This window comes from Dicentrarchus labrax, unplaced genomic scaffold (genome assembly GCF_905237075.1).
Source record: "Dicentrarchus labrax unplaced genomic scaffold, dlabrax2021, whole genome shotgun sequence".
In the NCBI taxonomy this organism is placed as follows: Eukaryota; Metazoa; Chordata; class Actinopteri; family Moronidae; genus Dicentrarchus; species Dicentrarchus labrax.
The window spans coordinates 15,229,145-15,255,190 of record NW_026136708.1 but is presented as its reverse complement, the minus strand read 5'-3'; the positions used below and the strand labels follow the sequence as shown (position 1 = coordinate 15,255,190).

General features: G+C 41.0%; 1 protein-coding gene across 1 annotated transcript in view; it reads left to right on the top strand.

Moving 5' to 3' along the window:
• tmem121ab (transmembrane protein 121Ab) overlaps window positions 1–26,046 on the top strand; it is a 38,678-nt gene that overhangs the window by 1,293 nt on the left and 11,339 nt on the right. The window lies entirely within an intron of this gene.

Sequence of the window (26,046 nt, the reverse complement as noted above, 5' to 3'; positions counted from 1 at the left end):
TCTTTCTTCTTCTTTTTTGCTCAATGGCACTTCAGCAGGAAACATGGCTGCTGCATGGACCCCCTGTATGGGTTCTTGTGGCACCTATTTGACCAAGGTTTTATCCATTATAATGCTCATGGTGTATTTGCTAACTTGGCAATCATTAGTATTAACAGGAGCTCAAATGATTATAGTTAGATTAGCACAAATGACCAACTATGAATATTTGCCAATTTTCTTTGTGGTATGCGACTAGTAGTTGGATATTTATATGTAGTTCAATGTTGCAATGGGCATTCTTCACTATTTTCCAAATACTAATATTAATCAAGAAAATAATCAGCATATTAATGGTTAATGAAAATAATCATTGGTTGGAGCCATAGTCATAACCCTAATGTCTCAAGAGTTGGTAAATACTGTCACATTCAAGGACTTATTAATTTGACAGCCTTGTAATCCCAGCAGCACACTAGCTGTCCCTGGGATTAAACATGTGACCTTTTAGTTACCAGAAGGGTGTTGGATGTGGCCACCCAGTTTCCATTTCCTCGTTCGCTCCATGCATCACTTGAACTGTCTGCTGCTGCTCTTTTGCACAAAGAAATTAAATCTGAAAATGTAAAGGAAGAAAAATGCCCATGTCAGGCATGCTTTGAATAAGAGGTGACCCCCATGCTTTTTGCCTGCGGCGCTCCAACAGGCTCTGATAGCCCTTAACACACACTCACACACACATAAGCATACACACACTCTTGACTGTGTAAACGCACAGTGATGTAATCCTCAGCTTTTAAATCCTTGATTTTAATGATGTTCATTAGGATTTTGATTGCACTGAATGTGTGATAACTCTCGGCTCGGTGTTAAGTGTGTCTGATATGTCGTTCTCAGACTGTGAGTGACAAGAATTTAGTGGGAGGAAGCAAGACGTGTGAATCATAGTGGATATTTTGCCACAGGGCTCCACTCCAGTGTACTTAAAAGAAAGAAAGCACATTTTGATATGCCAGTTTTGCCCCTGGGTTTTTAAGCTCTGGACGCTACTGTATAGAAATTGCTGCTCTATATCATGGGGGTGATGAGATAAATGCAAATTAATCTTTCATGCTCAATTTATTATCCAATAAACAGACTATGAATTTGAATTTGAATAGTGGCCCTACAGAGGGCAGGCCACACAATAGCCTGTTACCTCTCTTTAAACTGCCATTGTCTAGAGAGCAATGAAACTCCCAGGGTTGGAGGGCACACAAGACACTGAATTCGGGGAATTTATCTGGAGGCGTTTCTTGTATCATAAAAGCAAGGCCAGTTTAACAGGCGTTTGTCACCAAGAGGGTTACCTCTTAACTGGTGCACTGTCTCAAATTGTGCCTCATTGAAAACCATGGCACAGCACACACATCCTTAGGGTCAGCAGACACGAGCCCTCATTGGCATCCAGGACACAGCAGGTTGATGGGTTCTGCTTCAGATTTTTGAATTACACAGATTGCAGACCTAGTTGCTTTTCATGAGTGTGCACTTTGCGTGCTCACAGCACAGTGGATCATGTTACTGCATGCCTGGAGTTCCATTTATGGGTCTTTTAAAATTCAGGCCCCTGCTAGAGACGCAATTAAATTCAATATTGCTATAACTACGTGACGAGGCCGGTGTGAAAGCCAGAGAGCAGGCCGAGGCAGTGAACGCCCACTCACCCTCCTCACTCCACAACCCCCCTTCCCAATCATCCAGGCTTCTGAAAACCCCTCCCCCTTATAGTGAATTGTGGTCAATTTGAATGATCAACCGGAGACAATCTGGGAGGCAATGGCTGTCACAGAGAATATTAGGCCGCAATGAGCCGCACCAATAAAAAATCTGTGTGTCCGGAATAGTCAATGTGATTTTTCACTCCCCTGTGTATTTCTATAGCTCCCTTTGGCACTGATAGAAACTAGAGAAATGAGAGTGCTCTGTCTTTGCTGTGCTCGGCTCTACTCTGGGCAAGGTTGTGCCATGCTACGCTAAGCTGTATGGTTCTGTTCTGTGTTGTGCTGTGCTGTGCTGTGCTGTGCTTCGCTCTATGTCATTAGCTGAAACACAGCTGCTGTTGCATCTGATGCAGTAAGCACTCAGCTCATCTCATTGGTTCTCAGCCACTGGTTTTCCACTTCAGAATCACTGTGCTTGGGAGGGCTATAATCTCACTGACATAATGGCATCCACTCCAATCAATAGCCAAATGGCACGGTGAATCAATAGCTACCATACTGTACAATAACGTGGCCTGGGAGTGGCAGAGGGGAAAGCAGCCTGCAGCCATCACATGTTTAACTATGGAAACTCTTTGAAAATATACTCCTTAATTATGGATCAAAAATACCAACCTTGTTAACGAGCCATGTATTATGGATTGCTGCATGATCTATGCTAATGTAAGCGCAGCATTTTGAAAAAAAACTGGCATCACTTTGCTTGCCTCTCTTTCTCTAATCACTATACATGCAAATACACAAACACACACACACACAAACACAGATTATATGCACCCAGAAGCACAAAAGTAAAGCCAAAACAGAGATATAAAACTTGAAAGTGTAAAACCAGTACTTTACATCAGTATATAAATAATGGTTGTTCAAAGAACATTTTCACTCTTTCAAGATGAGAATGGAATTACATTTATACAATTTTAAATCCTTGTTAAAATCCCCCTTCCTCGACTTCTCCATGACACACTTCTGCACAAACCAGAGGTTTTGAAATTCAGGCAAGAAAGTAGCACTCACACATCCAACCTATTCAATTAACGGTTTGTTGGCTTTCCCTGAGGAGCCAGGAAATTCATTGGCTTTTTAAGTGTTAATCAAGCTTTTATCCATGCCTAGCTAAAAGTACTCTTAAGATTAAACGGTCATTTTACATGTAACAAGGCAGTGGTGAACATTACTGTGGTTTTATCTGAGAGAAAACAGCCACAGAGTATTCCATATCCTAGACATAAGCTCTTATCCAGCTGTTTGAAGGTTTTGTCTGCAACATCCTCAGAGATAATATTATGCACAGCAAAAAGGCATAATGGTTTTGGCTAGAATACAAATTGGAAAGGTAACTGGGTAAGGGTCACAGCTAGAGCTCAGTAACTGCTGTTGTTCCAACAGAGAAGCAAATTGCCCTGAATGGAAGATAAGAAGTTTATCTTTCTGTCAGTACCACACTTTAACACGGTAAGAACTGATGTATGATTAGATCCAGCTTTTTAAAAAAAATCACTGCCACCCTGAATGGCAGTTTCTCTGTTGGAGGGCAATTTGGCAATCTGCTCAGCATCTCATAAAGCAGAGTTGCAATAGCTACACTGGACGTTTATAAATCAAAGACTTCAAATCTGAGAGTGTTGCTGGAGGAGAAAACAAATGTGAAGATTCTGACCAATCACTGCCAGTGTTGAGGAAGACGGGTAGGTGTTATGGTGTCATAAAACTCTGCACCATCTGCATGGTGGTTAAAGATTTTTCCTTATCACTGTTTTTACTGTGGGTATTTTCTTGCCACTAGCTCAATAATTTGCTACAGTGGAGGATTGTTGACAAGAAAAAATCAGACTTGTAGCATAATGCAAAGCGTCTTCCTGTCCTCTATACATGCAGAAATGTTTGGCATGTCATTACCACAAACAATACCTTATAGGTAGCTGCTGTTCAACACACACACACACACACACACACACACACACACACACACACACACACACACACACACACACACACACACATCCCCATCCCCACATACACTGACATAGCTACAGCCACCTATACACCAACCCACACCTCTTCCACGCGCACGTTTCCACACATTGAAAATCATGCTTTAAACAGAACGTGGCTGTTCGGGTATATAGCAGTGAAATATTGGAGCCATTGCAGCCCTCCAGGCATGCAGTTATCAGGGATACAGAACTGATGGGAAATCAATCAGCTCAAGTGGAGTGGCCTGGCCTGTGGTGAAGAGAGGAGTCTTGTCTTTTCCAGATGCATCCCTTGATGTCTGCAACTCCACCACTCAACCAAAACATGCATGCATTTACTGTATGTATGTATGTATGTATGTATGTATGTATGTATGTATGAATGAATGAATGAATGTATGTATGTATGTATGTATGTATGTGTATGAATGAATGTATGTATGTATGTATGTATGTATGTACTTACCTATCTATCTATCTATCTATCTATCTATCTATCTATCTATCTATCTATCTATCTATCTATCTATCTATCTATCTATCTATCTATCTATCTATCACATCGTTACCTGAAAATGATGACATTGGCCATTTGTCCAAATGCTGAAAACAACCTATGTGTATGTTTTCTTAACAAGCTACTGCCAGCTACACCAAGCTGCTGTGGTGTATGCAAAGTGTCTGCCCAGATATCACAGTTCGCATCCTCCCAACAGTCAAGCGTTTCAACCATGACCACAGTCTTTCTCTAACTTGTAAAAGTATTTTTTTAACTATGGCCATAAGGCTAGAGCCAAGATTTTACAAATACTAAGGTCATAATTACAACTCCCTGAAAAATGAAGCCTGTTTTTGCATTTGTGTTTTTAACATTTTATTTATTTAGTTAAATTTTATGGTTTGTTAATTTGATTTTGTGCCATTAAGATCAAAGACTTCTCCACACAGCAACACACAGGAAAATAAATGGTGGCTTAATTATGACTCTAACAGAGCCCCATTATTCCTGAAAGATTATATTTCCTAACTTATGCACATCTAAAAAATCTGTTATGTGTCCAATGAAGTGCTGAGCGAAACATGTTGCTCTTGTCAATGTTAATATAACATGAGTGTGCGGTTTCTACCACAACAACACTTATGGTTAGTATTTTTCTGATTATGTGTTGAACTATTAGTTGCCAACCCTTCTAGCACTGAAGTACAAGTACTCTTTTTCAAATGTTACTTTTAATTGTAGAGTGGATAATAGTAGTTGTTTAGCAAGGCACTGACAAATCACCTCTTTTTCCAGTTAAATATGAGGACTTGTTGATCTATCTATCTATCTATCTATCTATCTATCTATCTATCTATCTATCTATCTATCTATCTATCTATCTATCTATCTATCTATCTATCTATCTATCTATCTATTTTTGTGTTTGCTCAGCTCTGTGTAAAGTGGGCAATGCAGCGTGAAGGCAAACAGCAAACAGATCGGTTACATCTCTGTGTCAACCTCATATCTAATTCATACACTTTATTGTTGCTCTGGAGCTGTATATATGTGCTATGGGATGCAATGGTAGCAACTTTAGCCAAAGCAGAATCACATGCAAAAATGAACAGGGCAAGGCAATGTACTGTAGCTGGAGGCTCTAGAGGATTTAAGTGTCCATAAACATTAATATGCCATATTATCCCACAGAGACTGTTTGCTTTATAATGATTTTAAGTACGATTGTAAACCCATTTTCATGCAGAGTCTCTGAATGGCTTCATCTTGACGATAGGCAGTGACAGAAAGTGTGTGTCTGTCTATGCTCTGTTTACATTTTCACATTTTCCTGAAGCTCTTACAGGAAACAGCTTACGACAAGCGTAACGTACCGGCTTAAATGCCTGGACTGTCAGCATAACAAGCATCCACATTAATCTATCAGCATATGTGTTTGGTTGTGAATTCATATGTGCATACATTCTCCCGTGCATAACGAGGGTGTCACAGTAGTGCTCCTGGTTTCTGGTATCTAATACTATTAGACAGGAAATAAACCGTATCGTATGTTTTGCTCCTGTTTGCATGTGTTCACTTCGCATTTCCATCCTCTTGTATCATTACTGCAAGTATGCGCACCTGTCCAGATGGTAAGTGTGTGCATACATTTGTGTACTCTCTGTGTGTGCGAATCTAGTCGAGCATGTGTTTGTGGCAATATGTGTTAACATGAATTGGTTTGTGCTTGGGTATGTGTGTAAGCATACGTGTGTGGGTTTTGTGCTTGTGTTTATAGTAGGTGTATTTGTGAGTGGGTAGGAAGCACCCTACCGGTGACAGTGAGACGTGAACCAGACATTTAACAGTTTCCAATTCTGAAAACCATGAATCATTTTGCAGTAAATAACTTTTAATTTAACACCACTAAAGGCAAGGGAGATCAACCGAGCATTTTAGAGTGAAAAGTGTTTTGACATTTCACCCCTATTTGGCTCTGGAGTTCTGATAGTCCACTTGTAAAAGTTAAATGTATGTGACAAATAAAAGGAAAAACAGGATTTAGTGAGTGCAGATGTGTAATGAATGCAAATGCTTCCATAAAGGGCAGGAAGGGCCATTGAGTTGCTTCCTGCGTATGAAAATTATGTGAATCATGTGTTTCCAGAACATCACCTTTTCATTAGCTAAGAAAAACAGGCTTGTTTTCAGCTTTTTGACGATGCATTTTTTCTGATAATCCATGGGGTTTTGAAATGGTTTATTTAGATTAGGTAGTAGGAGAATTTTCGCACTCCATAAAAGGAACACTTAATCCCTCAGATCATCAGAAAATTCAAAATCACCCAAAACTGGAGACACATGAAGCAAAACCTGCAAGCTAGTGAAGACAGCCAACTCGAGTCTGTCGCTACACTCACATGGCTTACTCCCCTCACTGCAACATATATCCAATGCACCCTTTCAACCATGGCGGTGTACTTAAGCTGACAGTCCTCTGCTCACTCTTTGCTGCCATGCCTGCTGCCACACCATTCACCTGAAAGCTATATGCTGTCACTTGCTGCTAGTGTTGCTGCCACTACTTCTGTTCATATGATTTCAAAAGCCCCTTCGTCACAGAGCATCCACCTGTAGCGTCTGCGACTACCTTCCCCACCCCCTGCTGCGCTGAGCTTGGTGGAGAATGACAAGTTTAGAGACAGCTATGATATACTATGTATGGCTTTTGTACTTGCCAGATCCCAACCTATTTAAATATTTATGGGAGATTTTGGAACGACATGTTAAGACAGTGCTCTCTACTACTATCATTACAACACCAAATGAGGGAATATATTTTGAAATATATTTTGAAAAGAGAGTTTCAGTGACTTGTTCTGGAGGCTAAAAATACTTTATCTTGGTTTCTACTCAAATCTGTGGTTTGAAAATAAAAAAAAGGGGTTTAAATTCGGGTTTACAATGTTTCAGATTTTGGGAATCACAGGTCCCAATTGCAGGGCTGAATGTTTACATCACAAAAAGATGGGGAACATCAAAATGTCAGAGCAAGTTCCATTGTTAGCTATGACATTTTCCATTTTTTCTTTTGTGCTGGTCTTCTGTTTGCATGCATGTGACAGCTAGGTTCGGATCAGGGTCCCAGGGTGACAAGAAGGCTTGGCCTTCTGGTGGCCCCGCCTGCATGATGCCATGCTGGTTTAGCAGCAAGACAAATGGAGAGCATCTGGAAAACAAGCTGATCTGAAAATCAGCCAGACACAGCTTAATGCAAAGTGTAAGGGCCATGATATGTTTGTCTATTTGTGTATTGTGTGTAAGTGTGAGTGTGTAGATGTCCTCAAAGGGCGGATCTGTGCAGCTGTGTATGTCTGTGTGCATGCAGTGCTGTGTCACCATATGTCGGTCTGCACAGCTCTATGCTGCTTAAATAGATTATGGTGTGGCCCAATAAGTTGAATAACATATATATATGTGCACATTTGTGAAGGATTTCACCCAACTGGAGGACATAAAAATATTATCATAATAGCCACAACATATTGTGCTGACAGTACCCTGCTGTACTGTTTATCTATTTACTAATGGACAAAAACAGCCAGAGTGAAGGTTAAAGGACTGTCCAAGCTGAATGCATACAGTAGATAATGAGGGAAAGTCTTTGGATCGTCCTCCAAGCATGCTTATTAGAGCAAGTTGAAACTGTTCCTGTAGAAAATATTGTTTGGACAACCTTTGTCAGAGCTGATGGTGCTGTGCAGGTGTGCTTGTGTGTAATTACAGTATGTGTGTTTGCTTGTAATTAAGTCAGGCCCACGAAGTCAGCACCCAAGCTAGTCTAGGCTTCATGTGCAGTGCTCCAAAACAGAGGCTCTCATGATTTAATTACAGCACAAACAAACACACATGCACACATGGAGTGAGCCAGCGGACCATGTCTCATACGCTCTTGTATTGCTCTCTGTATTCCCCTCTCGTTTGTCACTTGCCGGCCTTTGCCAGCCCTCCACAAATTCAATGGCTTTGTGAAGTGCAGGAGGGTGGCCACCATGGCAGGGAATTAACCCTGTTGTATGGGGCCACCTGACCCGTTTGTAGGACATTATTGCCTGTGTGTTGTACGTCTCAGCCCAGCAAGCGCAGTAACCATTGTGTATATCAGCACTGATACAGATCAAGCCTGACGAGGGTCAGACTCCCTTGGCCGGGCTGAAGCCAGGACTGGTAGACTGATTAGTCCACAGCGGCAGCCGGTAGTTGTTGCTGGGGGGATGAACGTTGCTTCATACGACTGTGTCTGTCGCTCTGAAAGGCAGAAGCAGCTGCTGCTGTGTCACTGCCCCTGGGCTGTGGAGGGGGACTCAGGAGATATAGGGCTCCTTTCCCCTCCTTCTCCCCCCTTCTTCCATTCTTTCTCTATCTCTCCTCACCTCACCTCCCTCACCTCCGTTCTTCCTTTCTTTCTCTATCTCTCTCAGCAGCACTTAAACACCAGCACCAACAGGCAGAAGATAATGCAAGGACACACACACACACCCGGCAGTAATGTACTCTCATGTACTGCTTCATTTTCTGTGTGGGGGCTCAAATACAAAAGGCTTGTCTGTCTTATCTTGGCCTGTTGTCTTCATGCTTATGTGTGTGTGGATACACACAAGCGATGTGAAAAATGTGTATGCCTGTGCACGCTAAAAAGAAAGAAGAATTATTGTACATTCAAATGTGTGTAAGTGCTTGTGGGTTTTTCTTGTTTTCAGTGATGAGCAGTTTTTTTTTTCACTGGCCTGTCTCTCAACTCAGCACGGCACTAATAGGCATTCTGCAAGCCACTCTGCTCTGCAATTAGCCGAAAACCATGGGAAAAACATTGATAAACAAAGATGAAACAATTCACGCCTTGCCCGTCGCAAAGCCCTCAATCGAAGTCAAATGCTATTATCATCCCAGCGATGCATTTCGGCAGGTGGAAGCCCACTCTGCCAAACAGACACTACTATGCCCTTGAAACACATCAAACAAAAGCAGATGCAAGTGCCTGTTTGTTCAAACACTTATTAAAAGCCCATATAGGCCATTTATGTGGGTGTTGTTACTGGAACCGAAGCTAAAGCTATGGTGGGTGCTTCATCCTTGTCCACACAGAGCTCTGGCAGTGTGGGCCCGGGGCTGCTGCCCATAGTTTCATGTCAGAGCCAGAGACACGGACTGCAGCCACCACCAAGGCTGAAAAGCTCCATCATCCAGCAAACACGCTCATCTATCCTGAGCTGGCCGCAGAGTAAAAGAGATGGCTCCAGGAAAAAAAAAAAAAAAAAAGTACATGAATTGTTCTCTCTTTTCTCATTGGCTTTCTATCGCTCCCTCATCTCCCAGTCCCTAGATTTCTCTCATTTCAGGCTGTTTCTTTCTTGAAAATGTTTACACTTAATGAAACCCGACCAGCCTACTCCCTGAAGCTTGATGCCTTTGAACATTATTCTTAGCCTCAGCAGATCAATATCACTACGTTCCCTGTCCGTCTGCTCGCAATCACTAAAACTTTATAGTAATGAATTTCTTTTTTAACCTCAAAAACACTCTGGAGTTGTCTGATGAAACCAGCAGCATCTGGGTCCTCCAGTAGCTTTTCCTCGGAATCCTGTCAGGCCAAATGATATCTCATACTGCTCTTAATCTCTCGCCAATAATTGAAGTGTAACAATAATGAAATGCTCACATTCCCAATCACAGCAGTCACTCACAGTGATGCAAGTTGATTGAAATCCACAAATGCACAAATGCAGGCTCGAAACTGGATGAGGAGTCAAGTTGCATCACAGCAGCAGACAGACAGCATACTGTATTGGTCAGACAAGTGCTCTGCTGGCACTCTGTTTACATCAGAGCTGGTCAACAGGAGTCAAGGAGGTGAATCGGAGGTTGACTGGTGCCTTGCTTGACTGGACTCACTGAGTTTTACAAGGTCTCTGTCAATAGCCGTGACAAGCTACAAGCGACACTTCTGCACTCTTGACTGCGCTGAGGAACCTGTGGGTCTGGGTAGAGCATAACACTAAAATTCCCACAAGGCCAACACGGGGGATTACAGTATATATTTGCACAGTGATAAAATACAGAAAAAAACAGGAATAAAGTGCAGGTAGAAGAGAAACTGCACCAATTAGGCCAGATAGGAGTAAGAAACCAAGGAGCTTGAAACACCTTAAAATAAACAAACTAGAAACCTAAAGGCATACTAAAAATGATTAAAACATGCATCGAATAAGATTTTACTAATGTCAACTGAAGCTCACAAAACACAACTTATCATCGCTACGTACTGGTGGAAAACAAAGAAATGTGCTTGTCCCTGTTGTTTGTGCTTTGTGTGTCAAGGTTAAAGGAAGACATTTTCATTTTAAAAGATTGGCATTCACTTTAGAGCTGAAACATTAGTCAGTCAGTCAGGCAACAGAAGGAAAAATGTCCACTATTTTGATTATCAATTAATTGTTCAGTCATTTTACGAGCCAACCTGTCAGAACATTCCCCAGTTACAGCTTAGTTGTGTAATTTGCTGCTTTCTTGTGTCTTATTTGAAAGTTAATGAAACATTATTAATAATTGTCATTTTTCACTTTATTCAGGGATTTGATGAACTAAACAAACTTTGTTTTGCGCAAATTGGTAAAAGGTGAAAGAAGTTGAAGCAGGAATGGATGGGAAAAACATTAGAAACGCCTTTCATTATTAAGCTCTCCAGTTCAGTACTACTGCAAATGACAGTAGTATTATACCTCTAGTAAAACACCTCTTATTATAAACATATAGTCAAATTAAAACCACCACAGTGTAGTGTCAATCAAAACTGCACATTAGAATCTTTGTAACAGCTGAATTTATGACTGAGCTGTTGTATTGGATTTGGAAGTGTGTTCACTGAGTCTATATTTATTTATTTTTTTTGAAAGTTTGTTTGAAGTTTGTACTGAACATAAATAAGAATGAATTGAATTAAATAGAATTCTGTTATGTAAAAGTTATCCTCATCTAATCCTGTGGCCTTGGAGTTTTCTGTGTCTGTATTAAAAACTAGTTTGTACAGATAGCCACCCCCGTTCTTCGTTGCAGAGCAGACTTACATGATTCATGACTATTGTCCAACAACAGCCTTGCATTATGTTCCCCTCCCTCCCTCCAGCCTCCACAGCTGTGGTTTCTGCCTGATCAATGTGTGTTCTTAGCAACTCCATCTCTTTCCAATTAAGATATTTCACTGTGTTCTCCTCAAGGATTTCACAGAAAGGCCAAGCTGACTATTCTCCCATTTAGGTCTCAGAACGTTCGCAAAGGTCTTGTTCGTCACAACAATGACAATCCAGGCCCAGTATTTTCTTGTGACGAAAATGTCAGCGACTGATGACATTAGGGGTTTTGGGAAGTGTGAATTTTTGGCCCGTGCCTCGCTCATCCCGCTCCAACTCCATCAGACTCACTTACTGGCGTAATCACCTCATGTTTCATCAGAGCTTTCCGATGGGACAAATGATCGCTATAAAACACAAGGAAACAAATTAACCACCGGTGTCAAGATTTTAATGGTTCCAATTAGTCAACACTTTGGGGAATGTGCATTATTAAGAATGATAGCGTGCCACTTCCAATCTGTAAATTCCACCTAGTTTGCAGCAGTCAAAACTAATGTATCCAACAGTTTTTATACTTGTCCTACAGCCCTAACTTTACTGTAAACAGTGTTGATTAAGTACACTTGTCCATGATATAAGAGCAGGGCATTCATTCAGACAGACATCACCGCCCTAAACACTAAATAGCTACACACACACACACACACACACACACACACACACACACACACACACACACACACACACACACCTTTCCACATGCCAACAATATCACCGAGGCTTATCCAGTTGTAATGCCAAGAAGGATGACAGCTAAATATCCAGACAAATATATATTTTAGGCAGACGTATTTTTCTCTTCTCTTCAACCTGGTTCTTTCCTCTTAAGTGTTGCCCATTTGTAAACCAACTCAAGCCAACTGGATAGCAAATATTCCATACTTTAACTTTTTATTACTTTTGGTTTCCACTAACATGCTATCAGAACCGAGAGATGTGATTTGAATGCACATCTGCCAGCAGCTCCTGGCTGATTTGTTTCCAGTTTACATCCTTTGGAACGCAATTTTTTTGGCGCCGTCTCCCTTTTCTGCCATGGTATGATTCCAGACAGAGACAGTAACCAATCAGTTACCCTTACTAGGCTTTCTAGAGGTTGCGGAGCCTGCCAGAACAGCTTCTGTTTTTCTATCATTGTAAAAATAAAACAATTTTCTCTTTTCCTTTAAAAATACTGAGCACTTTCAGCATAACAACACATTGCATTCTAACAGGAGTCGACAGCCACACTAGCAGCTCTGTGAGGCTTTGTAAGGGCTGTTAGATCCAAAGTATTGGAGGAACTGATGATGAAATGAAATTCTGACCTAATGGTGGAAGTTAACAATGTTCACAAAACCCATAAGTGTCTGCCCTGTGCAACCCATCCAAAAGTTGTCAAGACATTTCCCTCTGAAACACAAATGTGAATCTCATCAAGCGCATACATTTAATCAGGGAATCAACAAAGTCATCAGAATCTCTCCTCTGGGGACCATGAATTTCTGTACTAATATTTATGTTAAATTAAAATGTTCACAAAAGTCAGTAAGACCATGAATTCAGAATTGCACTGCAATGCATCTGGTAGTTATTGAGATATTTCAATAAAATCTGCAAATGTGAACCTCGTGGTAGAGCTCAAACGAAAGTCAGGGGATCACCAAAGTCAGTAGGATTTATCGACTGCGAAACACAAATATCTTTACACAATTACATGCTAATCCATCCCAAGAGTGGCCAGCTGCTGGTGTGTAAAAAGAGGGAGAAAACACTGAGTTTGTAACTCTGAGTTTAAAGAAAACACAAATATCACATCCTTACATGAACCAGAAAAAAAAGAAGAAAGACAGAAACAAATTAAATCGATAACCTAAAGACATTAACAAAATGAGAAGCCAGAGTTAAACAACAAGACTGCAAAAAGGAGAAAAACAATAATATGCATACAGTAATTGGGTGTAAGGCAAATAGAATAAATGTATTCATTTTGCAGAACTAAATCTATTAAAAATACCTCTTAGGCGCTGACTGCGTGCCATTGCATGAGTCTGCGGATCTAGATGTACTGTATTATTTGGCAAAACATTAGCACACATTTCTGGGGACATGGTGGACCTGTGTTAGCAGAATATAAGGAATAATTGCTGCTGTTTGCTGCAGATATTACACACCACAGGCCCATTAGCCAAATGGCACCGGAATAAATGCCTTTGCAACACAAAGAATGAGTTGGCCTCAGAGGTCTGGAAATGGCTGGACTGGACTGCAGAGGATACGACTGAGCCTTCCTATTGATTGGCCAGAAATCTGTTCTTAAGGCTAAGCCCCGCCTAAGACCCACACCTTGTGTACTTCTAACCAGTGCCCACCACCAATAGCTCCGCCATCCTTTTCTCTCTGACCTCACCCTGGCTTGTGGAGCTCTACACTGCAGGCGAGAGAGGGCAGATGAAGGCTCTGCCTCCCCCGCCTCAGCAAATCTCCCTCTATTATGTATTGACGAAGAGCCTTGCCAACTTGCTGTCTCTCTTTAGGGTCGTAGAGTGTGAGGTGCTGCTCTTACAACCTCACCCAACACACACTCCCCAAGCCCAATCCCAAAACCCTCCTGCCCCACCTACCTCTGCCTCCTCAGCTAAACTGCCTTTAGGGAATAGAGGAAGGGCAGATGAGACAGTAAGCAAATGTGTGTGCAAATGATAAGGTGGACATGTGTGTTTGTTGGTGTGTGTGTGTGTGTGTGTGTGTGTGTGTGTGTGTGTGTGTGTGTGTGTGTGTGTGTGTGTGTGTGGGTGTGTGTGTGTGGGTGTGTGTGTGTGTGTGAGAGAGAGAGTTAGACATGCTTGCCATCTGAGCCTGTGTGTAAGAACTTGTGTTTGTGTCTCAGAGCACTGCCATGTTAGCGTGCGAGAGAGACATGGTGTGTCAGATTTAAGTAAAAACCGCAGAGAGATAGAAGCAGAGGCTGAAACTTAAAAGCATGCAGCCACCGCCGCCGTTGAAGGTGTGCGGCTGTGTGTGAATGATAGAACGCTTGTGACGCTCATCGTCTTTCCGCTCACGGCTGCGGTTAATTATTCACCGGGGTTGTACTGCAGAGATGAACTGAGGGGCTCTGGGATAAAGGCACTGGAGGAGGAAGATGAAATTATAAAATCCTAATGACGGAACTCTGGCTGAATGGTAATTTCTTAAATTGATTTTGAAGAGGTGCCCAGACAGAACCGGCATAGAGAGACATTGAGATGAGGAGAGGGAGAGGATTCCTCCTTCTCCCTCCTCTCTCTTTCACTCTCTCTTTCTCTGGACATGTTCCAGCCCTATTCACCTCTGGCCTAATCTGCCTTTTTATCCCACACTTAAGTTTCACCGCCACACGTCCGTCCTTTTGTTTCAATCTCTTCTCCTTAACCTCAGCTTCTCATCTCCCTCTACCCACGTTTTCTGTTCACATATGTCTACGATGTGATTATCTTAGTAACTACTATCTCATTTTACAACAATCTACAATCATAGATGTACAGGACCTAAAACTCCAAGTGTCTTTACTCTCTGAGGTGAACTGTGGTTTATTCAGACTGATAATGAAACTTGAACCAGCTACAGAAAATGAGCATGAACACATTTCAGTTACAAGGAAATGGGAGTTGACATTGGATGGCCAATGGATTAAAGCCAATGACAAATATGTCGTGATAATTTTATTCAGATATTTCTCTAAATGTTGTATTGGTATGATGAGTCGAGCATGTATCAAACCCTGTCATTTTTAGATTAATAAATACATATTCCCACACCTATTGAATGATATTACTCACTGTTGATAAATTGTTGCTTCATTATAAATAATAAAATGTATGAAGACACCACAAAATGTTCTCACGTCGCACTAGATTTACAGACATAAGTAACCATTATGCACAAAAGACCAGCAATAATTAAAGCAATAGTTCATCATTGTGGAAAATACACTTGTATTGTGTGCTTTCTTTTCAACTGTGAGGTGAGAAGATTCATATCATGTCTGGATAGAAAATATCTGCAACACACAACTCCCCCTAAATCACACATTGTCATTTACATTTCCCGTTTGTTCAAGGACTTAACCAATGAGTTATATTTTAATTAGTGACCCTTAAATGAGTTTGTAATCTTATTTTTGAACTTTGGAAAGAGCCAGGCTAGCTGATTCCCCTATTTCCCGTCTTTACGTTAAGCTAAGCTAAGCTAAGCTAAGCTAAGCGTATCTAAGCTGTGGCTCTATCGCTCTTGGAAAGCAGGCAAACTTTGAGCTAAACAATAAACACTAATATGTACAACCCAGAATACAAGTTTTTGCATCGAGCAATTCAAAACGTGCAGTATGTAACTTCTCGTTAAGTTAAACATGAAACACTGGTAACACAATTTCCATTTTAAGCCAAAGTCTGCAACGTCTTTATTATCTTTTTAGTATGTAATATTCTCACATCACCTCTGTATGGTGGAGTAAAATAGCCAATCCAATCTGTGGATCTCTGTATTAAATTAACTATGTCTTAGTTCACAACTTTAATAAACGTGTGCTGTTATCTGGTCAGTCGATGACTTTTGACTCTGCTAAATTGCTGGATTCAATAATGAGGTAACAGAATTAAAAAAGTGATACAGTTGATGCTCCACCACTTTTGCTGCAGTTCCAGGGAAAACATGCATACACACGTATAATGAAACAGTCTTTTCCACAATTTCCACCAAGAGAACTTCACTCTTAAGTCCCAAGTAGCCTTATATTGAGATGGTATTTCAACAAATGTAGAGCTCCATAAAGTTGAAACAGTCTAACTCTAACAGCCATGAACTGTTAGATGTTATAGGCAAAGATAGTAACATCATTAGCATATTAGCTGGTCCAAAATGCTTGTGTGCACCATGCATACTACTTTATCTATTTACAACTACATATTGTATATGCCACTATCTTATCATTTTATTTTTGAACATGGCAGATAAATGGTTTTATGACTGAAAACCATCAATAGAAGCAGCTATTGTGTGAGGGGGAGTCCTCCTCTCACTTAATAGATACAGTTAAGTTGCCATTGAGCAATGCACTTAACCTTCAACTGCTCCAGTGGAGAAGCTCAGTGGATCTGTATGGATGGATCAGGGGAAGCTGAGTTTACTTGAATTAAGTAGCTTTGCATCCTTCTACCTTTACTTCACTTTCACACAGTTTTACACCACCTGTACACACACAGTGCATTCACACTTTAGCACACAAGCATACAAACACACACCTCTTTGATCCTCCCTCACCAAATCTCTCTCGCCTTCTGTCAGCTCCCTTTAACATTTCTCCCCGTCTATCTTTTTTCTCGTCCTCTGTGACCACCGCGCCATCCTGGCCAGGCCCGTTACCCTGTTATCCGTGCAGCGGGCCGCAGAGGCGAGCGAAAGGCGCGGTGATTGACAGAGATAAGGCCTCTAATTAGAAGCAGTGATTGGGGGCTCTGGAGGGGGCTTAGCTTCCTGGCAGGCAGAGACAGAGGAGACAGAGACGTAACCAGGGCGCCCAACCCCTCCGCAATTAGACACACATCTGCTATCAGTGATCAGCTCAGTGTCCCTGGAACGGGGAGACATTCTGCAGCACGTTGCCTGTCAATGTCATTCATTGTCCCTTTTCCCTTCCCTTGTACAACCCGCTGCCACCCCACCCGATGGATTGGGGAGATACTGATAGTGCCACGCAGACACAAACACACACACACACACACACAGTAGAAGAGACCATGATTAATATTCATACAGAGTTTTAAGCATGCATGCAGGAGAGGCAAACAAACAGTCATGCATACTGTGTGCGCACACATGTTCAGTCATGGCTGGATACATGCAGAGACTTCAGATACCCAAATGCATCTTGTGTTAGATCTTGTGAATGGTGCATGTATATATTCATATATACACACATGCAGACATCAACAGGGGAGGAGTTTAAGTAAATGTAATGAATGCACATACAAACAAGAATAGACACACACCCCCTCCTACTGTATATGCACACATTTAACAAATCATTAGCATACACGTGCCTGACTCAGTGCTCTTACTGCAGGCTTTGAATTTACAGTGTGAAAGTACGATCAGCCTGCAGAGATTTTACAGCCCGGGCGAAATGTCACATCATCTCAGCGCCAAGTTTTATGACTCTAATCTGGGTGGCTGACACAGACGCAGCACCCACTAGCATGTTCGAAATGGAATAATAGTACATAATGACACACAAGAACATAGATCACGGGGGTTCTTTGCAGCTGGAGTGGGTTGTCGGATGGAGCCAATTTATGAGCCGATATGTCTACAGCCTAATTCCAAATATGAGGGAGCCGTCATTTGAATAATCTACACCGAGGGAGCAGAAGGCTAAGGGATATTTAACATGATGAATAAGCTGGAGCAGTACAACTTGTGCTATCTGCTCAGGTCTTAAATCTAGAGTCCTTGCCAGGGATGGAGGGGTGAGATTGTGGATGGAGTCCATGTCTGTCCAATGCTTTTAGAAAGACAAGAGAGAGAAAAGGCTAGACAGTTAAATTTAAGAATAATTTCAGGAGTGAGACACAGGGGTCGGTTACGCATAGACTCCAACTAAAGAGATTTCTCCAAAGAGACACCCGCTGAAAAGGCAAATTAGTCTAGGAACAGGCGTAATCCATGTCTGTGAAACTGGCCACGAGTGTTTTCTCTCCAGGGAGTGAGGTCTTCATTATAGCCCTGTTCTTTAATATCACACCCCAGTCTCTGCCGGGAGACCAGTCGCTTCAGCAACAAAGGAATTTGGCTTTAACATGGATGGCTACACTGTGCAATACTGTATTTAAATCATTATTTTAAAAAAAAATCACATCTTATAGAGGTTTAATTCTAATTCTAAGCACTTGTTCTTTCTCCCTTGCTATGTAAATATGAACAGTGTGAGCTTAGCCTTGAATAAATGACCTTGAGCGAGGTGTGCGCCGCGAATGCTCAGCATAATAGGGAGCAGGAGAAGATTGTTAGCGCTGTGTGGGGTGAGGAGGGCAGAGTCGTATCCCCTTAGTGCAGGTCAAACAGGCTCTGTGAAATAAGGAAAAAAATCAGGACAGCAAAGACGTAGAGGAAAGGAGGGGAGGAATCTGTGAGCTCGCTCAAGGAGAGAAATGGGAGAATTGGAGCATTTCCCCCTTGTGGATACTCAACATTTATGACCAGACAGAAAGACAGAAAGAAGAGAGAAGAAAAAACACTGTGTACATTTATTCTTTATGCCTCTGTTTGTCACTCACACTGATGTCTGTTACCCAGTGCAGCTTTACAGTTCTCTCTCTCTTTAGCATTTTAGACAAAATCCTTCCTCTTGCTTTCCAACTGCCTCCTGACACAAGTCATCTTAGTCCAGGCAATGGAGAAGCGAGGTACAGTGAATAATAACGCAAACACAGATCGAGATCGACCATCTGACTTACTAACTAGCTTGCAATTAATGCCATCAAACTTTTTTTTGATAGATAATACATAGATAATATAATGTTATTTATGTTGTGAAAAGGTGATCACACTGAGGTTATTTGTCCACAAGAAATATAAGAACAAGAAATAAACTATATGGTTAAGGTATTGTTAGAGTTAGAGTAATTGTTGTTACGGTTAATAAAACAGTAAATGTTTTAAATGTAAATGTGAATTTACGGTCTGCAACGAGACCCAGACTCTGGTCTCCTGCATGAAAGTTTGACATGCTACTAGACTATACCACCTCAAACTCCATAACTTTACTTTCTGCCTTGCTACATTAAGGCCACAGTACTGCACTGCACTGGCACTGAATGTTGGCATTGCACATAAATCACGAGGCGCACAATTGTCCAATATGGAAGTAATTCCTAGGGATTCTGGGCTGGTGTACTGCAGCCTGTTGGACGGTAAAATGTGAGCAGCTAGTCATGTCAAACAAAGTTTATTTTGTTAGTAACCTTTAAAAAAAAGTATTTCTCAGTGTTAGTGTTCAGTGCCACAGAAATGATGTCAAATCCTCATGGGAACTGTAGTAGTTGAATCTTAATATTTTAAAGCATTAGTCTTATTTGTCTAACAGCTGAGATAACACAACATGCCTATGGTTAAGCGTACACTGTGAGCCATTAATCTACAGGGACCTGTGGATGTTTTCTGTGCTTGTCTTTTAATTGTTTAACAAGTAATAATTTAGTAAGTACTTTGTATTTCCCATATTGAATACAAAGGAAGTGCATGAAATCTGCATGAAAATATATTTTGTGGATGTATCCTTTACTTCTGTTATTTTATCTCACTCATTTAGCCTCTGTGTGTTTGACAGTCTGTGTTGACCTTATTAACCCCATGACATAGTGACACATTTGCACAGTATCGCATATATACAGCAGAAAGTCAGTTTAATAGAAGTTTCAGCCCTTGCAGCACTATCAGAATCTTAAAGTACCTTCCTGCCGCATGCAAACTGAATATAGCAGCTCATGTCTCATTATTATAATTGGGGAACTCTAGCTCTGTGTTCTGATGTTAGCAGGCTACTTTTGTTCTGCCTTTTTCCGGCTCCGACTCCTCTTCTCCTGTCAAGATGCTTTTAATGTTTCGAACTTTTGGTGTTGTGATAAATTTAAAGCGTTGCTTGCAATGTGCAGAGGCACTGGAGTCTCACAGAATCTGTGACTGTGAGGCACAGTGAAGGCTGAGTATTTATGAATGGCCTTTAACAGCAGGGGAGAGATGAACTGTTGGATTTTCCCTGCTCTCGTTTCTTCGCCCTGCTCTCTTCATCTCTCTCTCTCTCTCTCTCTCTCTCTCTCTCTCTCTCTCTCAGCCCCCACCCCGAGTCAGTGTGCGCCATCGCATTGTATGTGACATTCAGCCTCAGTGTGAAAATCAGCAGATGGGTAATTTTGTTTGTGTGGTTAGTGTGGGTGTGTGGGTATGTGTGTTTCTGTCTGTGTATGAAGAAAGAGAGTGGGTGAGGGAGAGCTAAGGAGCAGGGAATAATTTATGACCGCTGTACCCTATAATTAGCAAAAACTAAATTGCGTGTCAATGTAGGAGGCAGTTAAATAGGGCTCCACGTCTGTCAAAGGACATTACAAACCTCAAAAAGAACTACAGTAGCAGGCAACAGAGTGCTTCCACTGACTCCCTCTCTGAGCTGGAGAAATAGGATTGCTAAAATAGGAGCCCATGGCCTGAATGATTTTAGACCCAGTTTGGCGAGACCAAACCGCCAATAACTTGCTGATGAATTGCTAATTCTCAATTACTTTTTGGCTTTTAATCTGTTAATAAAGGCGACACAGCACAGCCCAAAGGCAGAGGCACATTTGGAAACAGAGTGTGCTCTGAAGAAAAGACAGCAAATTGCTGCTTTTTAATTCTTCCTCTATACACTCTGTTGCTGATGAAGGTGCAGGCTAGCCTGAGGTGTGTGTGTGTGTGTGTGTGTGTGTGTATACATCAGCATCATACCTCCACAGATGGAGACTGTTCTCATTTTAAAAAGGCTGACAGCAGTTGGCTGATTGATCTGATTGACTTTTTAGCTTACAACAACCCCCAAAGCTTCATCTGAGACCTTGAGTAAAGAGAGGACAATATTTTTTTCTCAATCTTCAAATCAATTCATGATGCAGCGACATTATTAGATGATGACAACAATGAATGATCGTGCTACAAAATGCCGTGTTATTCTCACTAGGAACACCATGTTCAATCATATATACAAAAAACATAATAAGCTATTTTTGGATTTTACATTGTAGCATGAAACATCATTTGTAGAACATATGCTGTGAAATCAAGCATTTTAGGACGCTACAATCCCTAAAAAAGCCTGCGAAATCCTAAAGGGACAGACACCTGCTGTGAGTCAAGATAGTTACCCACCTAGTTAGCATGTCACATAGTTGACCGATTTATGCTGTCTAATCCTCTTGTGGATGCCAGTGTGCACAGGTGTCATTTTTTATTTTGAAACAATAAATAAACTTGAGAGTTTTCATACATAATTATGCATGGGAGAGTTTTGGCTTTTTGGTACTCTGCTCTACAATAACCCAGGAAATGGGTTTGACCTTCAAAATGATTTTGCCACATGAACTTCTGCAGATGCCAACACACAGAACTGTAATGTATTAATAAACAAGAAAGGCAGACCAATTAACAGTTGACAAACTGGGAGGTGGATGGATGAATTGGGTAGCCTGTTGATTTCACCCTACGCTGCAAAGGGTTGTGGAACTGGTTGTTTGTGACTATTATACTATACACATTAATGTGCAATACACTACACATGAACAGCATCGTACAGTCCCTTGATGCACATAATCAAATGTTGATATCACAGTATATTGTGCCATAAAGCTATTTCAATATTGTTGAGCCAGAGAACAGCCACAGATGCATTTAATGCCATCCTCAAGCCTCAAGATAAAAGGTGACTTGGTTCTTGCCAGGTGGGCCCTAGTGGTGAATTTAGCGACACATAAAACTAACACATAAATCATGTAAGTTATTTTTTTATATATTTCTCTCTGTATGTCATACTTTAATTGTTTGCAGTCACATAATTAATACCTCAGATTTTAATTACTTATCTTAATGACTCCTCTGCATTGTTGATTGTTTGTAAATTACTGCGTAGCATTGTTGGAAGAGCATGACATAACAGAAGTTTATTACTGTGCCCCATCTGCTTGGAGGCCTCTGTAGGGCTCTTTACATCAGACAACCTGATGTTCATGTCATTCTTTAATGCGTAACTTCAAATCTTCCTAATTGATAAGAAGATGCCTGCATTAAGAACAGAAGAATATGCTAGTATCATTAAGTGGATGCCAATGATTCGTGATGTACTTCACAAAGCCCATTGTGTAGAGAGGTCTTGCACACAACAGTACAAATTGTTAAATGAATTACTTGCACCATTAATATTAATTTATGCAAGACAGCCATTTTACTGATTCCATAAAGCCATACCTACCATAATAATCCAAGTGTTACATGATATTTTCTTTTAAGTGCACTTAATGAAATACTTGATCCCTAATTGTCACTAAATACTATGATGAATATCTTGACACGCTGGCTCTGAGGCCACACTTCACAGGTTATTATTATCCTGTAACACAGCCCCCTTACCTAACATTCTGGCCACTATCTTGCGGCACTGCAGCCAGGAAACTTGGCATCACATATTGACAAATTCTGCAGCTGCCTTATTGCTTTTTGGCTTTTGGATCAGTATATTGCACAAAGTTCTGCTGAAGTTCAGTGGAAGGGTAACGCTGAGTTATTATGGATCTTGTTCACTAATTCACCACTCCCTGATGCTCTAGTGAGCAGTAAATTGGGATTTCAGATGCTTAGTAATCTTCATTATTGTGCTGCATTACTGTATTTTTTGCATCTATAAAACATTAGGAGCGCCTCAAGGAACTCTGGGATTCTTCAAGGAACACTTGCTCATTTGGGGGGAGGGGTTCCGGGAGGAACCTTTATCAACTCAATGGGGTTCCAGGAGAATATATATATTTTTTAATTTACATTTAAATTAACTGATGTGACTGTGCATTCACTTGTAGTAGAAAATCTAACCTCTCAAATCATCATGGATCTTTAAACCATGAAATGATTGTAATACACTTAAGGAGCAACACGTGTATGGATACATAGATATATACATATGCCCCATGGAAGGTTTTGGGTTCACTATATGGTGCATAAATTTCACATTTAGAATCTGGACATTCAAATAAAGTAGCAGATAGAACGTATTGTTTGCTGTATAGTAAATGGGAAGTGATTTGTGACACAGCCCATATTGTGATAAAATAAACGAGAGAAAAGTGCAAGTTGTCCCTCACTGATGCAACAAAAGAGTTGTCAGTCAAGAAACAGAAGGGAAATATATAGCAGGTGCGTTGGCGTTTTAAGCTTTACTCACACAGTATGTTTGCATGTGTCCTTAACTGCTGGCCAGTAACACTTTGTGCTTTACTGTGTCACATGTTACAGTAATCTGATTACGTTTCCTGTACTAAGTGGTGCAAGGGATTTTAATTGAAATTATCTCTCGCTGCTAATTACAGTAGTGCTCCTTTACATTGACACTTTAGTGAGATTGGTTTGTTGTCTTACCAGGGATTACATGGGAGCTGTTGTTATCAGTTTCTGTGTGGGTTCAGTGGAGACGCAGGGCTGGTATGTGTTAATTTGGTGTGGGAGATGGAAGTGAACTAACATCCACCAAAATGGGAGGAATATGTCTTCCGGTTTATTAACGGTTGTATTATTTTTAGCTCTCTTGCTAGCCACTGGTTAGTTCTCAAACTTTTCCATGCCAAGGCCACACAGGTAACATTAGTTTATGGCAGAGGCCCCTCTTTATGGCATTTTGTGTGTGTTTGTGTCTGGGAGTGTTATCTGCTAATCAGGTAAAAAGCGTGTGTATTTTTGTGAGTTAGCTGGTCTTATGTAGAACATGAGGCGTAACCAGCAACATCCAGAAGTAAAATTTGAGTTACAGTTGGACAATTATTTTGGTTTTGGTAGGGTTCCAAAACGTAAAATACAACTTGCATGGATCCTTCTTTCAGAGGTGCACAGTACTTGTGAACTTCAGAGTCATACACAACCACACCACAGCAGAAACAGTTGCCAAGAAATTCAACACTCCTCCACGAGTCTTACGGCAAACAATTGTCTAATCCTGAGTGAAATATTGTTTTCCATTTCATTATCATACAAAGCAGGTGTCGCCTTCAGCAAACACCTTGCCTGTGAGACACATTCAAAGTTTTGCAATGTTCACAGACATGATAGAAAGCATATGAACAGAATCTGCCAAAAATCCTCATTCGCTGCCAAACATTTCTACGTAGGATAAATGATCTTCTACTTCGTTTTAAAAACCTATCATCCTTAAAATGGGGAACATTTCCCACACCGTCAATAGATTTTCTTCTCTTGTTCCATGGAAAATAAGTTTTTAAGACTGAATGTGAGATGAAATGACTTGTTGAAAAGGACATTTTTTGCTTCTTTCTGCCTGTTTTTCACTCTCATCATAAATCCTTGGCTGGTAAAAATTTAAATCTGTATCCTCTGCAAAGCCATTCGTTTTAACTCCCTGCTCATTAGCAAGCACTTCAAATCCTCCCTGTATCGCATCTCTTTTGCCTTTTATTCAATCACGTGGAACAGCAACCCTTGCTCTCTTGAATCAGTCCCTCTCTCTCTCCATCTCATCTCCTTTCTCTTTTTCTCCAGTTGCTTTAACTTTTCTCTCAGAGGGACGGTGTATGAAGGTGACTGGTCTTGCCCTTTTACCTGCCAGTGCACATCTGCTTTATGCAAACTAATGAGAGCAGCAGGGCGAGTGGGTGTTTAATTGAGACAGAAAACAAAACAAGCTTTAGTGACAGAAACTCGAAGGATTCTTGCCTCTCTGCATTTTCAGTCGAGATTTGCTGCATTAACGCAATACGAAAATGATAAATACTGAATAGGACCTGTGAGGTTTTTATGTCTTTGGGAAGTCGTTTTGCCCCCAAGCGCAACGGAAAGCAAACAGAAAGAAGCGTGACTGGAATGAGGTATGGATGCCACCTCCCTTAGGGTGGCCAGATTAGAAATGGCGACAGTGAACACAGGGGGAGGAATTGCAAGGCATGGCTAAAAGAGCAAGCTTAGGAGAGGAGAAGGGGGGAGGAGTGGGTTATTGACACAAAGATTAAATGGAGCTCCCTGTAAAACCGCTGGATAAAAATCACTTCTGTCTCTGGGTGATCGCACACCCAAATTATCATTAGAGAAATGAATATGAGAGCTGGTGTCGCGTGGGCAAATCAATATGCTTGTTAAACTCTTGTGTTGGTGCATTGGAGAATTAAAAGCTAGAGGAGTGCGTAATAGCGTGTTACCATGGTACAGCTTCAATGCCATGCCAGAGATGTTTGTCTGAGTGTGTGTGTGTGTGTTTGTGTGTGTCTCTGTGTGTGTAAAGATGAGGGTAATGGTAATCACTGCGGCACTTTATGCTCTTTTGTGGCTCTCAATTAAAAAAATTAAAGGGGGCGTCCAACAATCACTTGAGGGGACAATCCAATTATCAGTGTGAGGGGTAGTTACAGTATGTGCTTGAATGTGTATTTTTTTTTTTTTAACAGAAGGGATTAAAAGGAAGCTAGACTTAATTATTCAGGAATTTCTAATTGCTATTACTCAAGTTTAAGTCGCAAAACAAAAAAAGCCAGGGACAAAAGCAGCTGGGATTTATATGTGTTGCTGCTTCACTGACTGCAATCTGGGAATTTTTATAAAAGTGGGAAAAATGTAGGAGTTATTTCCAGATGGTTTATGTTTCGTTGATCAGAGCCGACAGCAGCATTAAAGCACATTTGGGTTTTAAAGCGTATTTTGTGGGTCAACTGGAATGTCAGAGACCACAGGTGTAATAATTCTTAAATTCCGTGGGGTTTCTCTTTATAGGATCAGGTTTACACAGACAGCAGTAGTTGGTCGTGTTTCCCCATCTCTCACTGGGTTTATTTTATTTTGTCCTCTTAAACAATGGCAAAAGGGGTCTTCAAAGTCTACAGCAAAAACATCAGGTAGTGTATACAGCTACA